This window comes from Peromyscus leucopus, chromosome 4, assembly GCF_004664715.2.
Source record: "Peromyscus leucopus breed LL Stock chromosome 4, UCI_PerLeu_2.1, whole genome shotgun sequence".
NCBI classification, from domain to species: domain Eukaryota; kingdom Metazoa; phylum Chordata; class Mammalia; order Rodentia; family Cricetidae; genus Peromyscus; species Peromyscus leucopus.
Window position 1 is genome coordinate 107,230,180 of NC_051066.1, and position 8,550 is coordinate 107,238,729.

General features: G+C 50.3%; 1 long non-coding RNA gene across 1 annotated transcript; it reads left to right on the top strand.

Moving 5' to 3' along the window:
- The first annotated feature begins 3,548 nt into the window (after positions 1-3,548).
- Positions 3,549-7,307, top strand: LOC114699465. Its single transcript, XR_003735538.2, has 3 exons — positions 3,549-3,892; positions 3,991-4,203; positions 5,479-7,307. It is a non-coding gene; the product is annotated as an uncharacterized LOC114699465 (long non-coding RNA).
- Positions 7,308-8,550: the final 1,243 nt, after the last annotated feature.

Consider the following 8,550-nt stretch of genomic DNA (forward strand, 5'->3'; position numbering starts at 1 on the left):
TCTCTGTGATGGCTACTAATGAAAAGACAGGACGAAACACTGTTGAGGCGGGTGTGCAGAAACGGGAGCCCCGTTTAGTGGGAGCCCCATGCATCATTAGTAGGATGTAAAATGGAGCAGTGTGGGAGACTGAGGCTTCCTCCAGAAGTCAGGATAGAAGTATGAAATGGGGCAGTAACCCCACACTGGGTTTATCCCCTGTAGTGATGGAAGCAAGGCTCCAAAGAGACACTTCTAAATCACGTCCACAGCAGCGTCGTTCAACAGAGGAATGGACAGAGAGATGTGTAGTAAAATGTTAGTCAGGACGGGTGCCGTTCCGACATTTGCTCTATGACGTACCAGGCAAATACTGCATTGCTCAAGTTAATGTATGCTCTAGAGACAGAAAATGGGGTGACGTTACCAGGGGCTGGGAGAGTAGTAGAGAATAAGGATGTAGCTAATGGGTACAGAAATTGTGGATGAGGAGAAAGTTCTGGAAATAGACGGTGGTGATGGCTATGGAACCGTGTAAATGTACACCTAAAGACAGAAGAGTAAGTTCGATCTGATATGTACTTTCACACACACATGTGTTGCAACTCTGTGTCCTCCCAGCTGCCTGCTGACTCAGCAGGGTGACAGGCAGGCCTGGGGAGGCTGGAAGTGGGGACAGGAAACTCATGACATCTCCCAGCCCCCAGCCCATCCACCACGTGACTGCACTGGCTACCTGGAGAGGGCTGAGCCAGAGTCCAGGCCTGGACAGGGATCTGAGGTGCTCCCAAGATGCCCAGGCCGCACTTAGCCCCACGGAGGAAGCAGAAGAGATGCCTTCGCAGGGAAGGTGGCAAAGGACCCAAGTAGTACAGACAGAGCTCTGCTCCCCAGGGGCCCCAGGCCTCCAGTATCATCTGAGCGACATAGTTGGCTTCTGGAAACTGGGTCAGGCTGTCGACACTTTAAGAAAAGGCAGCCTGGCCGGGCTGTGGTGGTGCACGCCTTTAATCCCAGCACTCGGGAGACCAGAGCCAGGTGGATCTCTGTGAGTTTGAAGCCAGCCTGGTCTACAGAGTGACAGAGTGAGATCCAGGATGGGCACCAAAACTACACAGAGAAACTCTATCTAGAAAGAGAAAGAAAGAAAGAAAGAAAGAAAGAGAAGGAAGGAAGGAAGGAAGGAAGGAAGGAAGGAAGGAAGGAAAGAAAAATCAACCTGTTGGGTACAGTACATTTGGGGTCAGATTAGCCCTAGGGCCTAGATCCACATACATGGTGCCGGGGGCCAGTACCCCTGCAGCTGGAACATCAACAAACTATATCTTTGCTGTCCCCAGCTCCCTGTCTCCTAGAACTGAGGTCCTAGAGATGGCAATGAGGACTCTTGTTGAGGGATGGTGGGATTTAGACATCCAGATCCCAGAATGCAGTGTGTGAGAGACCATATGGCAATGGTGTCTCATTTGGCCCAGTCCCAGTACCACAGGGACCAGTCCCACTGGAGTCCAGCATATTGACTCAGCCTGTTCCACTCCAAATGCCCAGTGGTCTGTTGAAAGAAAGAAAGAAAGAAAGAAAGAAAGAAAGAAAGAAAGAAAGAAAGAAAGAAAGAAAGAAAGAAAGAAAGAGGATGGACAGCCCCAGAAAGGAAGCGTTCTGTCCCTGAGTGAAAGCCCTGGTGTGGATGGGGAGGTGCCATGGGCTTGGATTGGGGTGGTCAACCTAGTTAGGCACCCAGCAATCCCTGGGGATAAATTCTGGTCCTGGGAGAAAGGGAGGAAGAGAGCCTGTGGCCCTGAAAGAAATCCTCCTGTGAACATGGCTTTTGACCAGCGTTGTCCTCAGAGAGAAGTTTCTGATTTTAATCCTCGAGTCCCCAGTCGGGCATACTGAAGAAAGGACTTAAATGCCCACACTGGAGTTGGCATGTGCCGTGTCAGAGCCATTAGAGTGCCCTGGCATACTTTGAACCCCTGTGTTGACTGCATATGAAATCAAGTAAGTGTCCCAGGACGTCTAGGGAAGACAGGCTGAGGCTCTGACTCCCTGATCACTGACCTCAGAAGCCCACTCCAGCAAGCAGAGAAAGGACAGGAGCAGGGTCACCATGGGTGGCTTTCCTCAATGTAAGATTCAATTTCTATTTCCTGCACCCCAGGGCTTCCCCCAACTTCCCTATCATCTGGAGAGAGAGATACAGATGTGGCCAGCTGGAGGACACCCAGAAAGAGAAGTAAGAGTGCAGTGGGCAATTCTAGGAGTAGATTCTCTTCAAGATAGATGAGAGCCCCAGACATAAGCCCAACATCATTTTTTTTTTTTTTTTTTGAGACAGGGACTCATGTAGGCTGCCTCTGTAGCTAAGGATGACCTTGAACTTCTGATCTTCCTGCCTCTCCCTCTCAAATGCTGGGGTTACAGATGCCATCCTTATCCCTGGTTTATATGGTCAGAAGACTGAACCCAGAGCTTCATGCAAACCAGGCAAGGACTCTGCCAATGCATTACATACCTAGTCACCCCTCTTCTTGATACGTTTCCCAGCTCTGCCTTTGAATTTGTAACCAGGCTGGCCTTCAGTCCATGATCCTCCTGCCTCAGCCCACCAAGTAGCTGGGATTACAAACCTATGTCACTGGGCCCGGCAGCTACCCAATTGACTGTGACTGAGGTAGTCAAAAGTCCACAGCTCATCTCACAACCTAGTTTTGCCCAGTCCTGACTGAAGGACCCACAGCAGGTAAAATAGCGATGTGAACAAAGCTGAGTGGGGTGCTCTAGAGTGAGATTAGGGGTGGGGATGGGCGTGGTCTGGCCAGATGGTAGGCTGGGATCTGGATTGGAATTTAGGGTGGGAATGGGTACAGGTGAGGGAAGATGGGGCCTGGGTAGGAATGAGGGGGGTGGGATTGGGATGACGTGTTGGGATTGCGGGAGGAAGACACACAGTAATCGGTTGAAGTTGCCATTAGAGCAAGGTGAGCCTGGGGGGGGGATCGCTGCTGTGGAGTGGAGGTGAGCCTGGGGGGGGATCGCTGCTGTGGAGTGGAGGTAAGCCTGGGGGGGGATCGCTGCTGTGGAGTGAGAGGCGAGCCTGGAGGGGGGGATCGCTGCTGTGGAGTGGAGGTGAGCCTGGGGGGGGATCGCTGCTGTGGAGTGAGAGGCGAGCCTCGGGGGGGGGGGATCGCTGCTGTGGAGTGGAGGCAAGCCTGGGGGGGGGGATCGCTGCTGTGGAGTGAGAGGTGAGCCTGGCGGGGGATCGCTGCTGTGGAGTGGGGAGCAGGGTGATGGCTGGGGCTAGGCGGGGGGGGGGGGGGGGGGGGGGGGGGGGGGGGGGGGGGGGGGGGGGGCTGGAGAGGACCCAGCATGGGGAACAGCTTAGAGTTCATGTTTAGGGTTTGCACGTGTTTGGAAGGTCTGAGAGTCACACCCACATGCATAGCCCACCCCAGAGAGTCCCAGCCCCCCTTGGCTCCCCACTCCCTGATCTGCCTCCTCTGCAGCCTAGAGATGGAGGAAATGGCACGGGGCTGGCTGAACTGCCTGCCAGAGAGAACAGGAAGGAAGGCCAAAGAGCCCACGGTGCAGCTGGCTGGCTGCTTCTGCTTCCCAGGAGAGGAGGATCCTGTCCTGGGGACTGTTTCCTCTTTCCTGAACCCTCAACCCTCTCTGTGTCCAGCTGGGAGTGTGCTCAGAGGGCAGCTTGCACAATCTCAGGCCAGGAAAGGCCTAGCCGTGGGACAGCCCCCACTGGGCCAAGGACCTGAGGACTTGAGCAGCTGAAGTGGGACCCAGGGCCACAGTGAAGCCTTCTCCCGGGGAAATAGGAAGAGAGGCTGGTGTTCTCCTCCAGCAAGGCCAAACCTGTCTCCCTAGCCTTTGGGGAGAGTCCCTGGGAGCCAGCTCTCCAGTACGTGACAGACCATGTTCATCCACCCCATGACAGGTGAAGTGTGTTCTCCAGCCTTTAATTTCGGTCTTGGTTTTGTGACCTTTTTTGTCCAACAGATGTGAATGGTCATGACGTGAGCAAGGTCTTGAAATGTTCTTCTGTGGTGGCCTTCCCACATGTGTCGTGTGAAGACGGGCGACAGGCAGCATGGTGGCCCAAAGTGAAGAGACACAGAGGTAGACGAACCAGCGGTCTGGAGCGAAGTCGGGCTGTGTGAGCCTGCACCTGCCAGACCTGTGCCCCCAGGATACCCTGTGGGGTTACCGTAGGTGCCACACCCGAGGTTCCCTGCAGCTCTGGGGGTTTATTGGTGACTGGCAATGGGGATTTGGCGCTTGCTTATTCAGCTCCTTGACAGACTGAGGCCTGGAGGCTTTGGCCTCAGAAACACCACATGCTTGCTCTTAGCACAAGGAATCATTTTATTGATATATTTACACCAACCCAGCTGCAAAAACCTTGACCTACAATCTGTCCTGCCTGCAAGATGTGGTAGGGCAGTGGTGGCACAGAACTTTCAGGCATAGCCAACCAATGTCTGACTTGACTTATGGCCTACTCCATGAGATGGAACCCCTATCCAAAACTACTCAGGTGACCAAGAACCAGAGACTAGACACTCCAGAGACCTAGGGTAAAACCAAACACTACTGGTCAAAAAAAAGTATCAATAAAATGACTCCTAATGATATTCTGCTATACTCATAGATCAGTGCTCAGCCATTATCAGAGAAACTTCCTCCTGCCACAGATGAAACAAATACAGAGACTGACAAGACATTAGAGAGAGAGAGAGAGAGAGAGAGAGAGAGAGAGAGAGAGAGACACTGTGGAACACTCAGCTCTAAATGGGAGGTCTCCATCAAATCCCTCCCCTCAGAGCTCAGGAGAACCCCCAGAAGAGGAGGTGGAGAGAGAGTAAGAGCCAGAGGGAATGGAGGAAACCAGGAGGACAAGGGCCTCTGAATCAGCTGAGCAAGGACCATATGAACTCCCAGACTGAAGCAGCAAGGGCAGGGTCTCCTCGGTCTGCACCAGGTCCTCTGAGTGTGTGTTATGGCTTTCAGTTTAGTATTTTTATGGGACTCCTGAGTGTGTGAGCAAGCTGGTCTCTCATTCTTGTACCCTTTCTTGGGTTCTTTTCCTTCTGTTGGGTTGCTGGTCCAGCCTCAATGTGATGTTTTTGTTTTTTATATTTTATTTTGTTATATTTTGTTGTTATCTCTTAGAAGCCTGTTCTTTTCTAATGAGAGACAGAAAGGGAGTGCATCTGGATGGGGGGAGGTGGGGAGGAACTTGGAGGAATAGAGGGAGGGGAAACTATATTGTATGAGAAAAGAATCTATTTTCAATAAAAGGGGGAAAGTTGGTTACAAAAATCCAACTTCCAAATAGCAGTAGTATAAATAAAACAGACTGTGTCTTCCTTTCTCTCAAGTTAACATTGGCATGCAATGTTATGTATTTTTGTGTGTGAAGGGGTTGAAATAGGCTCTTATTATATAGTCCAGGTTGGCCTTGAACTTGTGATCTTTTTGCTGCAGCTTCCAAATGCTGGCATTACAGCTGTATGCTACCATGTCCATCTGGCAACTTGATCATAGTGAAACCGGACCCTACTGTTTCCTGTCAGCTGTCTTCAACGGATGCTTCTCCTCATGGTCCAAGGTGACTGCTGGTGCTCCCACCGTTAAGCAAGACAGAGTAAAGGTCAATGCAACTCATGCCCAGCTTTGGAACATTTCCTTAAATTGCATACTTCGTGCTTTTTTTTCTGTCAAACTAGCTAGAAGTTAGTCACGAGGTCTTATGTAATTGTTCTAATAGAAAATGTGCCCGGGTAAATCTTGGAGATTCACTCCTGAGCCCATCCAGTTCCCCTACCTAGATTAAGAGCTCCAAGCAGTTTGCCAGAATTTGTGCAGAGCCTCCAGCCTCCTCCAGAGGGTGCCAGAAACCTCTGCTTCCTCAGCCTCCAGATTTCCGGTGTTTTTTTTAGCTTCAGAGGTGTGGGGCTCTTTGTTGGTTAGATTTTTTTGAAGGCTGAGCGCTGGTGTGGCAGCTGAGCTCTCACATTTGGATCCAAAGCAGGAGACGGAGAGAACTAACTGGAAAACGCATGAGTCTTTTGGAACCTCAAAACCCGCCCCCAATAGCACGCCTCCTCCAGCAAGGCCACACCTCCTAATCCTCTCCAAACAGCCCCAACTGGAGACCAAATATTCAAATACCAGAGACTTATGGGGAACATGTCATTCAAACCAACCCAATGACATACAATCGGGAGTAGAGAAAACCAGACCCAAACAGGCCTGCAAAGAAAGCTACCATCGGGCGGGAAGAGCGCCTCGGGATGCTCTTCTGGCAGTTGGCCCTGACCATTTTGCATAAAGATGAGCTGGTCACCAGACCAATACTAGACAGTGAAGGAGAAAGAGTAGAGAGAGAAGGATTCTGGAATGAACGGTGAGCTGGGTATAGAAGTGTACTCCTGTAACTCCAGCACTCAGAGGTTGGAGGCAGGCGGATTGGGAGTTCAAACAAGCAAGCATGATAGTTCGTGCCTAGTTGAGATTTTGAGACCAGCTGAGGGGCTGGGGGGCAGAGACAGAGAGAGACAGAGAGAGAGACAGAGACAGAGAATCATGGGCTTGAGGTGTGCATGTACAAGGTCCTAGATGTACAGCACTACACATACACACACACACACACACACACACACACACACACACACACAGAACCTGGTGTGGCCCTGGCAGCATTTTGAGCATGGTACATGGAGGACATGGACCTCTGAACCAGCTTGTAGTATCATCTCCGCTCACAGGAAGCTGAATCACACAGTGGTAAAGAAACTGGAGCTGGAGGTTTGTGCAGCAGCCGGGTGGGGATGGAATGTGGACACAGGCAGCCATTTCCTGAGCCCAGCTCTGAACCACCCAGCTACACTGCCTGCTTAAAAAAATAAAAATAAAAAACCTGTAAACAAAAGGTGAACAAGCTGATGCAAACAGATAATACGAATTACAAAAAGGAGTGTGTGAAAAGGGGAAGTTTTAATGTTACTATATTCACAAAACAGGAAAGCAGCTATGGAAGAGAGAGCAAACGCAAGCCGTGGAGATTTTAATTAGAATAGCTAAAATAAAAGGAAATTAAATAGAAAGAAAATGAAATTCTGTGGTTAGGGTTTCCAAAATTAATCCACGCTTCCTTTTTCTAATTGTATTATTAGCATGCACTTGTGTGTGTGTGTGTGTGTGTGTGTGTGTGGTGTGTGTGTGTGTGTGTGTATGTGTGTGTGTGTGTGTGTGTATGTGTGTGTGTGTGTGCCTGTGAGTTCAGAGGACATCTTTGTGGTGTTAGTTCACTCTTTCCATCTTTTTTTTTTTTTTTTTTTTTTTTTTTGGTTTTTCGAGACAGGGTTTCTCTGTGTAGCTTTGTACCTTTCCTGGAGCTCACTTGGTAGCCCAGGCTGGCCTCGAACTCACAGAGATCCGCCTGGCTCTGCCTCCCGAGTGCTGGGATTAAAGGCGTGCGCCACCAACGCCCGGCCTACTCTTTCCATCTTTAAGGGGTCACCCTCTCATGCAGCAAGTGCCTCACCAAATGAGCCTCCTCACTAGCCCTTCATTCTTCTTTTTTGGTATGAGTCGTGGGAGCAGGAAGCCTTGATTTCAACTAAAGCCAGATGTGCCACTATAACCCCTGTGGCAGGAGGATCAGGAGTTCAAAGCCATCAACCTCTACATTGCAAGTTCCAGGCCAGCCTGGGCCCCAGGAGAGCCTGTTTCAAAATATAAATAAATAAATAAATAAATAAATAAATAAATAAATAAATAAATAAATCCAATTCCTGTATTTCCTAGTGGATGGGTACAATCAGTCTGGGTCACTAGGAGAAGCCAGGATGAAGACAGGACTAAGAGCAGAAGAGAGACACCATGACCCTGGGTCCTTAACTATATCACTTGGTTCCTGGCTCAAGCCTTACCTAAGGCTAAAAGCTACAAGGTCTCCAATTTAGTTATCCAGTTACCTTTGTCCCCGTTGTGTCCGTGGGCTCTCAGATGAGCCACCATAGAAGTGAGATGCCAGGACTTGGTTGCAATCTCATCTCTAAGGAGAAACTTGCAACAGACAGAAATCACATAATTGCCTTGGGAGAGCAGTTCATCAAAGGAAGGGGCCAGGAGGGGTGGACCGGGAGAGTTGTTCAGTGATAGAGTGTCTGCTTAACACCCGCAGATCCTGGTTACATCCCAGACCCCAAAGGAAAGGAAGAAAAAGGTGGGAGGAAGTGGAAAGAAGGGTGGGAAAGAATGGAGGCCCCGGAGGGAGAAAGGAACGCTGGGTAAACCCAGCAGCAGCTGCCTATCTCCTCTCACACACACAGGACTGGGCATTGGGTCCATGGCAAACAGGCTTCCTGGCGACACATGAGATGATGGCTGCTCTTTATCTCAGGAAGAAATAAAAGAGACAATTAGAAAACTAGAAACAAGGCCAGGCATGGTGATGCACGCCTTTAATGCCAGCACTTGGGAGGCAGAGGCAGGTGGATCTCTGTGAGGTTGAGGCCAGCCTGGTCTACACAGCAAGTTCCAGGACAGCCA